Source organism: Athene noctua, chromosome 30 (genome assembly GCF_965140245.1).
Source record: "Athene noctua chromosome 30, bAthNoc1.hap1.1, whole genome shotgun sequence".
In the NCBI taxonomy this organism is placed as follows: Eukaryota; Metazoa; Chordata; class Aves; order Strigiformes; family Strigidae; genus Athene; species Athene noctua.
In genome coordinates, this window is record NC_134066.1 from 2,099,828 (window position 1) to 2,111,970 (window position 12,143).

Here is a 12,143-nt window from a genome sequence, read left to right on the forward strand (position 1 = left end):
TGGGTTGAGAGGCTGCTGGGTTTTGACGCATCAAACAGATTAAGTTCCTTCAATAGTTTATTGCGAGTCACCCTCTCTCCTGTTCCCACTCCCCCGGGATGAGCTGATCTCTGCCCTGCCTGGAGCCATCCTTCCTTTCAAGGAGTTGTCTAGGGAAAAACATAGAGATTTCAAACATGAAGTCGGCTGCTACCAGGAAAAAAGGTCCAATCTGAGGATTTTATTTTGAATTTGTTGAGAAAAGTTAAGCCAGCTGCACCCTAAGGTGATAAGTGCTGTTATAATGCTGGGTAATAGTTTCAAAAGCAGAGGACTCATTTAGATGCCTGCTCCTAATTTTCACTAAAAGGCACTTGTAAAAAAAAATTAAAAAATTTAAAATTACAGGAGATAGAAGGCCTTCCTCTAGGGTCACTCCTCAAGAGAAGGTCTTGAGGGTGAGATTTTGTTCTGTGCTGCTTCTTGGCTCCGTTCCCACTGCTGTTCCTTGATCCTCGAGGCTCTCGGCCACGTCATTACCTGCCCTTCATTCCTCATTCCTTTTCTTTAAGAAGAAGCCACTGGTGTTTGTGCAAACGGTCCGTGGGGCCTCCTACGTGCCGGGGGACACCGATGTAGCATCTTCCAGTAGATCCGTAGGGGAATTAGGGCCACAGAGTTTTGCAGCTCTGAGGACCTCACTCTCGTGATGGGAGCACAGCCCAGCCCAAGAAGAGTTCATAAGGAAAACGAGTGCAAGAAGGAAAACACGGGAGTGGGGAGAAGCTGAGGGACTGGCCCTCAGTGCTTGCAAGCCTTACTCTTTCCAGGAGGTGGCTCCTTCCACCTGGGATTCCCAGCCCCAAACGATTTCCAAGGCTCGTAGCCTTCACCCTCCTGAAGAACCTTGCCTTCAGAGTTCAGCTCCAGGAGGAAGATGGTAACACTCTTCCTGCCTCACCCACTGTCACCCCGTGTCCCTTTCAATAGTAGCAGCTGGCCTGACGTGGGAGGCCTGGCTTCAGGTTTTGCCTCTGTCTGAGGGAAGGAAAATCTCCGGCAGCCAGGAGAATCCTCCCAGGAACCTTGCAAAGGGATGGACTCCACCTCTTCCGCTGAAGTTGCCCCTGCTTTGTGCAGAGAGCACACAAACTCTCCTGAGAGCAGAGTTTGGGCTCCCTGCCCCGGCTCCTGGGTTGGGGGATCATAATGAACCTGTCCTGGCTATTTCCAGCCCAAGCACAAATTATCCTTTAATGCCAACTGGAGCAACGTCAGTGGAAAAGATGGAGCATGGTTGTCCTTCTCCCACCTCTAAAAACCATGCTGGTCCTGCTCTACCAGGTAGATGGGAATTCCTGAGACTGGAAACAGCTGAAGTCTCAAAAGCAAAAGTTTAGTTTTGCTGTCACAAGGATGAGGGAGAAAATTGCTTATTTTCATCCTCACAATTAGCAGCAGCAAAATTTAGTCATGGCAACGGCAGAGCAAGGCCTGGAAGGGGGCTGGGAGGAATCCGTCAGCTGTGATTGAGGGCTGCTTTCACCCCCAAATGACAGGTTACATCTGGGGGTGTCCAGGCACTCCTGTCCTGGAGAAGTCCTACAGGTAAAAAAAAACCCTGTTCTTGGGCTTTTTCTGACTCTGTTCTCAGATAAAAGAACCCGATAACCTGAAAGAGGTAAAAAGGAAAAATAAAAATAAAGATCGTGGGGAAAGATCTGAGGGGAAAGGAAAGAGCCGTGGTAAAGATGCGCTTAGGAGAAAGTTTGGCAGTCAGCCACGCAGAAGCGAGTGCCCCCAAACAGGATCACTCCTGCCCAGGGCCTGAGCCAAGTTTTTATAATGAGTTACAAACTTTTGCCTAGTTGGATATTTGCATCATTTGCATGTTAGGTGTAAGGCCACAGAATGAATTGCCAAAAGCAGAGTTGTTTAAGGGCCAGAGATAAGAGATACCGCCTTGTTTAACAAAGAGACATTTCCATATCTAAGGAAGTGAGGCAATCCTGCCTAATTAAGAAGACTGCCCGAAGTCTCCCAGGAGGAAGAAAGAGGGTGAAAGATTAAAATCTTTGTGTTTCAAAGGCAGAGGAGACCAGCCAGCAAAGCTCACGTTCTACCAACTAGAGAACCCAAAAGATGTTTTGAGGCAGCTTGAGCAGTGGAAGTGGTTACGATGGAGGTTCTGAAGGTGTTTGTGATGGGAGGCGTGTCCAAAGGGTTGGGGATGGCCGCCCAAAGTAAATTCTGTTTCCATCAGGGGCACCTGAAGCCGAGGGCAGACTGAACACCACCCTGCATGACGGACAGACAGACAGAGAGGAGGATTTGGGGCACGTTTACACCCCAGCAGTCAGCAGGAGCGTCTCCCACAGTTGCTGGTTGGGAGGACCCTTGTCTGAGGACCTGAAGTGCTCACGGCTGCTTTGGCACAGAGCGGTTGGGGTCTGCTGGAAGGGTCGGTTCTGCCCTGAAAGAGGAATAGGGGCAGTCAAGGAGGAAATGTCACACGGAGGTTCTGAGGGTGGAGTAGCTGGGGGGGGTTGTGAGCACGTACAGACACACACTCCCCCCACTGGGCGGTGGGCCCATGCTGTGGGAGAAGGTGGGAAGTGGCTCCCAGTGGACTTTGGGGTGGGAATACAGAGACCCAGGGGTGGAGCAGGCAGTGAGTTGGGCTTTTGGAAGCCACGACCCATCTTCGCAAGGAAAGCGCAAGCCTAGCTCCTTTGAACTTCGGCCGTTGTGCGCGTGCTAACCCCCAGCGCTCTGATCTTGCGCTGGCATTTTCCAAGAGCACTTCTTCAAGGCTTTATCATGAAAAAACCCCAAACCTCTACACATTCCAGCGGGCTCCTGAAATCCCCAGCTATGTACACAGCTCCCTCAAAGGGAGATCTTCACGTACTCCACAAGCACTTCTTTGCCATTCCTACAGCTGCCTTGTGGGAACACCCCGCTGCATTTAAGGATGTACACGGAGAGGAGGAATTTCGAAATTCCAGGAGATTTCAAGGGAACTGTCAGCTAGCACAGGGGAATGTAAAGACATACACGGAGAACCCTCACGCCGTGTGGGAATGGCGCCCCGGGATGCTCCTAGAAGACGCTGTGCGTACACACAGGCAGCCTGAGCGCTTTCCGCAAACTCACAACCCGCACAGCAGATTGCTTTGGGATGGGGAGTGAAATAGCTCCGGAGGGACTATTTTGGCCTTGTTCTGTGCTGTCCCTCTTTGCTGCAGCTGCTGGTCCCAGTTAAGCCTGGGATGCCCCCGCTCAGAGCACCCTCAGCACACTGGTCGCGGCGGCTCGGCGTGGACAAACCTGGGCAGGTCTCCTTCAACGCGAGGTTTCCCCTCGCTGCCGTCCCCCCAGTGCTGGCACAGCAGCCCAGTAAAGAAGTCCCAGTGTCCCCATCAGTGGGAGATTTGAGGGCACAGAAGGGCATGGGGGCACGGCCGTGCCACGCTGCCTTTTGGAGTTGTGTGGCAGATCAGAGCAGCCCCAGGGGCAGTGTTTGTGGTGACATCTGCCAGCACTGGCTTCTCTCCCGCTGGTCTCTCAGGCGTGGCGTGATCACGTCAGTGCAGACGCTCAGTTCGGTCAAGGTTGGGGAGGCTGAGGGAGCACAGGGAGGACAGGAAAGGTTCTTTAAATTGCATAGATACAGCCGGGTATTCCAGCAGCCTTCTCGTCCAGGAGCCACTCCAAGGATGAAGTGCTGGAAAACTACAGGCTGCTATTTTGGGAATTAATGAGGCCAGGGCAGGTCTGAGATGGTGTCTAGGAGTAGAAAGGGACAGATGGATTTTTGAGAAGCCTTTGGGTAACAAACAGTGTGAGCTTTGCTGAAAATCCTGCTAGGTGCCTGTACCTCTGGGTGTTGAAAACACCTGCAGGACCTCCTCGCCTCCAGTCACAACACAGAGACCCAGCCTGCGCTGCTGGTCCCAGGGTCTCAAGCGGAGTCAGATGCATCCCACCACCCCCAGCACGCTTACAAGAGCTTTGTTTCTTTGCTTCCAGCAGCCTGCTCTCCCATCACCCCAGATCCACCCCCTTGCCTGGAAGGTGAGCAGAGAAGGGCACTGCCAGAACTGCCCATCAGCAGCTTCAAAGACGGAGGAGCAGCAGCCGTGCGGGTGCCGGCAGCGGATGTGTGAGGCGAGGGGAGGAGAGCTGCCTGCGGCCGCATCTCTCCATAGAAGGCAGGAAAGGAGCAGGTTTGTTTCTTCAGGAGGAGAAGAGTTATGTCTGCAAGGCACGCCGGCTAAAAATACTCCGAGCTGTTGAGGACTGGGGTGTACGAGAGGGAGCAGGGCACAGGGTGCCCCGTGTCTGGAGGGAAGGTGGCAATGCCACCTCTGTGGCACCTCACAGCCTCTGCAGGGGAGGCCCTGAGGGATGCCCAGCACACCCAAGGGGCAGGACTGGGGTGTCCGAGACCACAAATCTGGACACTCTCAGAATCCTGTTCGTGTACTTTGGCCCTTTTTTTAGGCTCTGAGGTGAACACAGCCTGGCTCGGCCTGTTTGTTCATAATTAGTACATAAAGTAAATGGAGCCCCAGAGACGCTCTGCAGGTTCTTCACGTGAATATTGTGCAGGGAATGGAGAGATAAGCCCCCCACACCCAGCAGGTCACCCCAGGGGGACTCAGTGCCCCTGCACCAGCACAGAGCAACACCCAATGCACAGAACACCCAAAACCCCTCAGGAAGGGGTGAGCTGTTCCCAGTCTCTGCCCACGTGACAAACAGGCAAAACATCAAACACCAAGGACATTTTGGAAGCCCTGACGTGAAGCAGGTAGGGGGACACAGCCTGGCAGAGCCTCACACCTCTAACCCCAGAGCAGTGCTTCCCCCTGGGATGCGCTTATCGACTGAGAGCGACTCCAACAACTCTATTCCTCCTGGGGTATTTCCATCAGCAACTGCTCAGCCCCCATGAGGGCCACAGGCTGGGCTAAATTCACCGATTGTCCTGGCTCCGAGCTTCTAAGGATGGAGAAGGTGGCAGACCAGCACGCACAGAGCCCCTCCCCGTCACACCAGCATCTCCCTGGGGACCTCATCCAACAGCAGACCTGCTTGAATCGTTTCACATCTTCTTGAGTTTCAGCTAGCCAAAAGGCATTTCAAATCATTTTTCCCCTTTTGAAAAGGCTGGTCCCTTGTGGACAACTCCACAGCAAGGGCGTGAGGAGGAACTTGCCTGGCCTCGGTCCCAGTAAATCACAGTTCAGAGACAGCTGAACTCCATTTTGTGATTATTAACCCCAGCCCTGCTCCATTTGTTTGGCCTGTCTGAGGCTATATATAGTGATGGGAGAAGGCATGGCCAAGGGAGAATTGTGTGCAGCTGTTAAGTACAGCCCCCCACCTTTCAAAAAAAAAAAAAAAAAAAAAAATTCAAAAATAAAAATTTCCAGCAAAACAGGAAGACTATGGCTGGGAAATGAGAAGCAGCTGTGAAGAGGAGGGATGAGATGTCACACAGGGAGGCCTGACTTCAAAACTTGCAGGAAATGTAGGAGAAATTTCACAGCCACTTTTCCAATCCATCATCCCACCCGTGGCCCGTGGTGGCCTTTGGCTCCGGTGACAGACTGGGAGTGCCAGAGGTAGGAGCATCTCCAGCGGGGACTCAGCAGAAAGACCTACAGAAACGGCTGTTGGCTCCCGTGTTGCCATCGACAACCTCTCCCTGTGCCTTCGTGATGGATCCTCATTGCTACGGAGAGATTTAAATGTCAAACAGCCAGGCGGGTGCTGGATCAAGGGAGCTCCAGGTCAGATTCTGTGCGTGGCTGGGGATGAAAAGCTTAGAACAGTAGAGACCCTGAGCGTACACATAGCCAATGTGTAACCTTGGTGCTGGGGGAGCGGAGGAGAGGGCCAGGATGAAGAAGCAGAGGTGGAGAAACGTGGAGGTGCCTTGCTGGGACCGTGGTGTCCCCTCACGGATCAGCTCCAGGTGCTGCTCTTCCTCGCTGGGATTCACCGGGGAGCTGCACACCGGGCAGGATGATGCTGCGTTAGCAGGCGCACAAAAGCTTCCCTTCGGCCTCTGCGTCAGCTTGAGAAACCCCTGATGATTAAAAAGAAATGCTCAGAATAGCACCCAGGGCTCTGAACTTCTCGTGTCGGGCACAGGAAAGCTGCTTCTCAGCGCGCATGTGCGGCAGAAACCTGCCCGAGCTGTAGGTGCGTTTGGCTTGGGTAAATCCTGCTCCTAAACCCGGTGTCAGCGTTTTTACAGAAGTACAACCTGGTTGGTAGGTTGTCTTTTTGTTTTTTTCTGGATGCGTGTTTCCTCAGGCATTTGTCCTATTCAATGTCGATTTATTTAAACTGATCGTTTTCCCCTCTAGGCTTTCCCTGGGCAGATATTTTTCACAGCCGAGCGTAACTCGCTGCAAAACAGCTTTTATCTGACTCGGCCACATTTCCCCAGGCACGAGCTTGCTCCTGTCCTCTTTCCCTCAACGTACAGACGGACAATCCCTGTCTGCTCCGAGAGCAAATCGCAGTGAGGGAGCCTCGCAGGCCTGCCTGGACCTAACATAGCCAGGGGCACAACGCGGTGGCCGTCCCTCCGAGATGGATTTATTCCGCATTTCTGGAGGAGCTCTGAGGTGGAAGGAGCATTGTGGGAGCAGAAAGACCTTCCCTCTCCAAGGAGCCATGATTTGCTCTGTGGCACTGACTGTGGAGGAGAAGGGCCACTAATCTCTCGGCTCCTCATCAGTTTTTCTCCCTGGCTCTAACGGCAGCTCTGGCAACAGCCGCTTGCACCTGAGCTGCTGCCCTGGCAGATGGTGCATCAGTTTAACGTTTCGTCTCAAGACAAAGCTCAGGGAGGGGAATGCAAGTCCTCAGCCCATCCCCAATTTTGGATACAGATGTTGGTGAATCAGCTGGCCGGGTAAACCCAGATGCATGTTTTTACCTGGAAAGCTGTTTCATTCGCTTCACTGCAGGTGGTGTCTGGAGTCTGTTCCTCGCGGTACCCAAAGAGCCCATAAACTTGCTCTTGCCATCCTTGCTCGCAGCTTCCTGTTTGCCCGGAGAGTTTGGGGCGAGAACAGCCCGATTCAGGTTTGTTTTCTTGCAGCACAGCAGCAGGGGAGAGGAAGGCCGGCCTCGCTCAAGCTGTGGTTTCAGCAGCTGCTGGCACCAGGCACCCCACGGGCAGGTGCGCTGCTCTCAGGCGACCACACAGGGCTGGTTCGGTGAGAAGGAGGGGAGCGGGGAGCTGAGATCAAGGTGTTCATCTGCAAAGGAAGAAGCTTCCAACCGAAGTGCTGCCTGCGCGGTAGGCTTGTGGCGAGCCACCTCGCCCCTCCCCGCCGAGCCTCGGAGAGCTTCAAACTCCACCCGACGCTCTTGTTCTGCACCTGCTGCCGCGGAGCTGCTCACCCGAGGGAGAGGTCTCTTCTTCTGGTCAGCAAAACCCAGGCAAAGGTCTGGGATGGAAGTGACAGATCATGTCTCGGGCTCAGCACGATTTTCCCTCATCCAGGATGACGGGGAGTCTCGGTCTCCCTCCTGTGGGCCCTGGGGAAAGGGAAAAGGCGCTGCCAGCCAGGTAGAGCTCCCGAGGGCTGTGCCTCCTGCCCACACCTCCAGCCAGGACCCCAGAGTCCTGCTTTGGGTCTCTAAGTCCGGATGATTTTCCCAAAGAAGAAGGGATGAGCAGAACGCTCAGAAAAGTGTTCTTTTATCACCCACCCCAGGCAAGGAGGTTTCGTGCTCTTTGATCTGTTCCATCCCTCCGAACGTGCTGCTCAGACACAGTTCATTTGGAAAACAACCCAGGGGAGCTAATTCAGGCACAAGAGCTGCCAGGAATTCCTGAAAATGACCCCCCCCACACGCTCAGTTTTGCTCCTGGCTTTATTGTGCCAGTTTTAAGACAAGTGCTGTGTCCCATCAGAGCCGCTCAGCCCAACGTGCCAAGGAACGAAGCTTCTCGAGCTTTCTTCCACCAGCAGCCCTTGCTCTCACCAAACCATCGTGCCAATCCCACCATAAATCCCTGCTCCAAAAATGACTTAATTCCTCTTGTGAAACCAGGAGAACGGGGACTCTTCTGAGCATCTTCACCACCCAAAGGGGAAGCTTCATGCCTGCAGGGTTTTAGCTGGGTTGGTGATGGGATATTTCTCTTTTGAAACCTCAAGTCCTTGTACTCCGCTCAGGAGGCATTAAAACTTCTCTCCCTCTTCTGCCTGCTGCAATAAGGGATGTTTTTCCAGTTTCCTCTGAGTTCTGAGAGCTGCCACGCGGGCACAGGCATCTAGTGGGATGCAGAAAATACAGAACAAAGCCTTAACAGGAATGGGGGCCCAACAGGAGTGGGATGGCAGGAGAAAGAGAAGACTCTTGGGAGAGGCCTGATGCCCCCTGGGAGGTTCTGATCCAGATCACTGACAGCTTGACATCTGACCACTAATTGCTCATATTTTCCCCACCAACCACCACTTCTTCAGGGCTAGTATTTTGCTGCTCTTCAGCCATCTCAGCCAGGCCCTTGAAGAACCAGGACAGCGGCACAGACATGAAGAAACTCTGGCTCCCTGCAAACCTCTCTGAAACCCAGATCCTCCCCCCTCCATTTGCACCAGCCAGAAGGATTCAACCCCTCGTTGTTTTTGTCTCTTCCACCTCGATCCTGTGTGCAGGCAGGAGAGGGGGAGTGGGGAGAGAGCGTCTGATTGATTGTGCAAATCTCAAGTCAGGAGCAGAAGTTTGATTTACTGAGGCCAGAGGTACTAAAGAGCTTGGGCAGGAATTTGCACTAAACCTTTGACACACAAGACATTTCCCTTTCTGGCCAAGACAAACAAAGGAAGGAAGTGTCTGGGACTTTTAAAGCGACCTACTGGAGACAGGTAAGGGCAGATAAGGGCTGAAGGAAGAGAGGGTTGGGTAAGGGAAGTATCTAGTTTTCAAGATTTGTTTGAGTCTTTAGTATCCTGCAAACCAGCCTTAGGGGAGGTGAAGCTGCTCGCAGTGGGAGAAACAGGCTGCGAGGCCCCGAAGTGCTGAGCACAGGGTTTCTATTCGCCCTCTACTTTTCCTCTTTTTTCCACATACTTTGCAAAGTTCTCCGTGTCTAACGCTTACCCCATGACCAAGGCTTCCAGGATTTCGATGCTCAGTAGTTGACCATCAGGCTCTGTAAAGTCTCGGGTCAAACGATGCTGGGCTCAGGTGCCTGGCTGATGGCTGCCTCTGCCATTCCTGAAGGATCCTGTGATTTCTCAGCTTTATTACTTGGTGTAAAAGAGTGTTTGCCCCTTTCCAGCACCTGTTCAGATCCTCTAATAAAAAAAAAAACAAACCAAACAGCTGGAGCTGTTCCTGCCCTGCAAAAGGGAGAAAAGCACTAGATGATGGAAGGATCAAAAAACCTCCATGATTAGTGGAAGGATCACGTCATTAACGGTGTTCTCTGTCCCCAAACCACTTGTGGGGGGGGAACAGGGGATCCTCATGTTTTCAGTGCTGGGAATGGGGCCAGCGAGGGATCTTCTGTGGGACAGCAGTCGGGATGAGGCCTGGCTGCTCCTCAGCCACAGCATCTCTGCCTGACTCCTGCACCGTGGGCTGCTGGGGGGGGCCAGGCCTCGCTCCAGCCTAGGAGCAAACACTAAGTACCTTTCCCAGCTTAACGTCACTGATTCCTCATCCCTGCAGCACATGATTGCTAAAAGACTCTCCCTGCCAACAGCCTTAAAAAGCAAGGGTTAACCGTGCCTGCGCAGGGTTCATTTTCCCCTCAGTTTCAGTTTCTCCTTGGAGTTACCTGTGTGGTGACTCCACGGGTCCCCATTGTCCCCCCATTGTCCCTCCGTTAAGGCTTTGCTCTTTGACCTCAGCTCTTTCCATTCTCCACAGAATTGCTCCAGGCGGGTTTTTTTAACCCTTTTTCTCACTCAGGATGCAAACACAGCAACATCGAGTCGCAGCACGGGGAGGCCGCTGCCGCGTTTCGCTCTACAGCACTTCAAAACACCGTGAGGATGGAGGGTAGATTTTTGGCAAGATCCAGGGGCCAGGGGGAGCGGGAAGGTTCCTCCTCTCCAGAGGCACAGGTCCTGCTCCTTGGTCTTATCCTGTTGGGGTGCTGTGAGTCATTAAATAAACTCCCTGCCCAGGGACCGGTCTCCCCAGCCAGGGCTGCCAGGGTTGGGACAGGCATTCTGCTGAGGTTCCTCCGCACGTCCAGTCCATGAAAACAAAGCTGCTGCTTTCTGGGTTATTTATAAAGCAAGCTGGACAAATAAACTTTTCCTACTCAGAATGGTCAAGGTTATGAATCCATAGTTCTCCTTTCCTACGGGGACCTTGTTTGTGACTCATTCCCGGCAGCCGCTCGGGGGCTTCCAGTCCGTGAGCTGGAACCATGAACCTTTCAAAGCAGGGAATGGTTTGGCAGAGGCGGCTGAAGGCTCCCTGCAAGGCCTGAGCCCTGTGCACCCTCATCTGCTACTTTTAAGCAAAGACCTGCACAGAAAAGCCATCCCCAACGCAAGCAAATTCTTTTAGAAACCCAGAAAATTGGCTGGAGCACCACCCTGAGGCGGGTTGTGGAAGGTGCGGGCAAACCATCACTGGGAGCATCTTCCACTGGGCTGGGGAGGGGGGCAGAGTGGGGTGTCCCCCTGGGAGCACCATGGGGGGGCCGTACCCACATCATGGGGAGCCTGGGGGCTGCGGCTGGCTCCAGGCAGGCTGAGGAGTTCCCGTCCCACCAGGAGCTCCCAGGATACGGCGTGACCTTGCGACTCAAGGTCGTTGCTCAGCGGGTCGTTATCCTGCTCTTCCCTTCTTCAGCTGGGGACCCTGGGACAAAGTCCCTGTGAGTGAGATTCCGCCATGTCATCACCTAACCCGGCCCCGGGATCGGGGTGGCACCGTCAGTGTCTCCTGCACCTCTGGTAACCAGAAAGGGGGTCCCTCGAATCACACTTTTTTTACCTCCACCAACTCTAATCTGCGCTTGTAAATCATCTGTGACCATGGGGTAACTTTTTGCCTCTGTTTCTCTGCACTTAGGGCTTGTCTCTGGGGTCTGCCCAAAATGAGGAAATGCTTCTCCGTCGCTTTTCCAGAAATACTTGGTCTATTATTTCTGTGCTTGATCTGTTACGGATTTTTCTAAGATTTTCCTCCAAGAACCCTTCTACCCTGCCTATACCTTCTGCTGGTTTTGACCCCAACTTTGTTATCCCACTCCATCTTTTGGACAGTGCAGAGACCTGCTTCTCTTTGCTCTCTCAAAGTGGAGACTATTCAATTTTTTTTTAATTCTGCTGATGCTGAAAAGAGTTGTGATTTCGAAGAAGTGATCTCGTGCGTGCCCTGACACGTTTCACAACTCAACACCAAGCAAGCTGAGCTCTTGCAGCATTCAGTGAAGAGGCTGGGATTGTTGTTTTTTTAGGTTTTTTTTTCAGGGATTTACTTTCTGTAATCTGACCATTCAGGTTGCTCACAAAGACGACTTGATTTTTCAATACGCGCAAGTCCCCGATCAGCTTTCTCCACGGCTGATCAAGGTTCCCCGCACAATGAGTCGACTCTTTGTTGCCAATTCCTGAGGAATTCTTACCAAATCCTGCACGGGTTTAGAAAACCTTTAGCCCCCACTGCACGTGCCCTAAGCTGCGAGGCCGCTGTGGGGATGCTCACCCTTGGCAGCAGCGGGTTAACAGCTCAGGGCGTGATGCATCTCTCGGAGTGTTGTTTTTCTCTGTATGATCACAATAAACCCTTCCCCTTTGGCCCCGGAGGCTGTTCTGAAAGCTGGAAGCCCGGTGTCTGTTTGAGCAGGGCCTCTCTATCACCAGAATCTGCTTATCTGCAGCTCAAAGGAAATTCTACTTGGCTGATGTGTTCCAGCCCCGGATGAAACCTCCCGCGCGCGCACACGCGGGGTTTCGTAAGCGAGGGGTGAGCTGCTGCGAGGCTGCTCCTCAGGAACGCCGTCTGCAAAAATAATCAGGGGTTCTCGTTTCGCCCAGTCAGCAATTACGAGGCCAAAGTCGCCGCTGGGATCATCCGAGCACCACAGGACCCGTCCAGAGCCTTTAGGGCAAGAGATTTCAGGACTTCGGGCTCTAGCGAGAGGGGTTGAGGGGCTC